General features: G+C 42.3%; 1 non-coding gene across 1 annotated transcript; it reads left to right on the plus strand.

The window, feature by feature from the left end:
* The first annotated feature begins 1,894 nt into the window (after positions 1-1,894).
* On the plus strand, positions 1,895-1,967 carry TRNAA-CGC (transfer RNA alanine (anticodon CGC)). Its single transcript has one exon. It is a non-coding gene; the product is annotated as a tRNA-Ala (tRNA).
* Positions 1,968-2,305: the final 338 nt, after the last annotated feature.

Raw genomic sequence — 2,305 nt, forward strand, 5'->3', positions numbered from 1 at the left:
CCTTCTCCTACTGGTGTTTCCAAACCCCTACTCAGAAGTCACCTCCTCTGGGAAGTCAGCAGGCTTGACTGAGTGCTTATCTTCTTTATTGGGATTTTCTGTCTTCCCCATGGGTCAGCGAGCCCCTAAAAGGAAAGGCACCCTTTCTGCCTCCTGCAGAGTCTGGCTCAGGCCTTGACCAGAGCAGGTAGACAGAAAGGGTGTTCTGAATGGATGAATGAAATAGGCTTCTCAGGGACCTCGGGGAGCCACTCCTGTAGTGGTGTTCACAGATCCCACCCTCTTTGGTATGGCCTGGGGTCTGAGGAGCAGGACACAGCCTAAGTGGTGGGCTGGAGCTGTTCACAGCATCACTCTGCCCTCCAGCACTGGAGGTCTGCTCCCACCAAGCAGAACCCCGACTCTCTCGATACGTATGTAGGGTGAACTGTTTTCCAGGGGACAACCTAGACCCTCATGCAAATAGACAACACCTGTCTTCCTCATGTACACGGGAAACACTGAAAGCTTCAGGAGGACATATTGAAACTCAAGCTGAGTCATCACTCCCAATGAAAGAATTTGGAGACCCCAGCACTTGGGGCTCAAGTTCCAGTTCCAGCTCTGTGTCCAGGTGACTCATGTCAGCTGTAAGAAGAGGGAGTTTCTGGCTCCTGGCTCCTGTGAGATCATCCCACCACCAAGTCACTGGAGAGAAGAGGTCCTCACAGCTGCCCAAGAGAGCAGACACTGGAGACGGTAACTGCCCTACTCTTGGCCACTTTCTCCTAGGAGTTAAAGTGGCAAAGAGGAGCCCATGGCCCTATACCAGGCAGCCTGAACTAATTAGCTATTGCTGCTTAGCAAATTGCCCCTAAATTTCATGGCTTAAAACAATAATAATATTTTTTATTATAAGAATGATATGAGGGGAGGGTACAGCTCAGTGGTAGAGTGTGCACTTAGCATGCATGCACAGGGTCCTGGGTTCAATCCCCAGAACTTCCATAAAAATCAATAAATAAATAAAAACCTAATTACCTCCCTTCACACACACAAAAAAAATTAGGAAAAAAAAAGAAAATATGTGCAAGTCATATATCTGATAAAGAACTTGTCTCTAGAATCTATAAAAAACTCTTGCAATTTAATAATAAAAAGACAATCCAGTTTAAAAATGGGCAAAGAATCTGAATAGACAGTTTTTCAGAAAAGATATGCAAATGGCCAATAAACACATGAAGAGATGACATCATCATTTGTCAGGGAAATGCCAAGCGAAACCACAATGAGATACCACTTCATACCCCAGATGGAGTAGATAGTAATAGGCACTGGTAAGGATGAGGAGGAACTGGAACCCTTGGGCACCACTGGTGGGAATATGAAATGATGCAACTGTTTAAGAAAACAGTCTAGCAGTTCCTCGAACAGTTAAACACAGTTACCAAAAGACCCAGCAATTTCACTCCTGGGTAGATATCCAAGGAAACTGAAAACATATATCCACACAAAAACTTGTACATGAATTTTCATAGCAGCGTTTTTTTGTAATAGCCAAAAGGTGGAAACAACCCAAATGTCCATCAACAGACAAATGGATAAATGAAATGTGGTATATGCGTGCCATGGAGTATTATTCAGCGATAAAAAAGGAATGAATTCTTGATACATGCTACAATGGGGGTGAATCATGAAAATATTATTAAGTGAGAGAAGACAGTGAAAGACCAAATATCATATGATTCCGTTTAGATGAAATGTCCAGAATAGAGAAATCTATAGACAGAAAGTAAGTTAGTGACCACTTAGGGCTGGTGGGGGGTTAGGGGGATGGGGAGATAGGGGGTATAGCTAAAGGGCATAGGGCTTCTTTTTGAGGTGATGAAAATGTTCTAAAATTGACTATGGTTAGGGAGGGTATAGCTCAGTGGTAGAGCACATGCTTCGCATGCATGAGGTCCTGGGTTCAATCCACAGCACCTCCATTTAAATAAATAAATACATACATAAATAAACTTAATCACCTCCCTCCCCTCAAAATTGAAATTATTATTTTAAAAATAATAATAATAAAATTGACTATGGTGATGGTTGCACATGTCTGAATAGACTGAAAAAAACAAAAACAAAAAACTGCAGTTTATGCTTCAATTGGATGAATTGTATGGTATATGAATTATATCCCAATAAGGTTGTTAAAATATTAGTAATTTATTATTTCATGGTTTCTAGGGGCCAGGAATTCAGAAGCAGCTTGGCTAAGCAGCTCTGGCTCAGAGTCTGAAGGTTTGGCTCAGGCTGGAGATGTTTCACTCACACAGTT

The sequence above is a fragment of the Vicugna pacos genome, chromosome 16 (assembly GCF_048564905.1).
Source record: "Vicugna pacos chromosome 16, VicPac4, whole genome shotgun sequence".
Taxonomy (NCBI): domain Eukaryota; kingdom Metazoa; phylum Chordata; class Mammalia; order Artiodactyla; family Camelidae; genus Vicugna; species Vicugna pacos.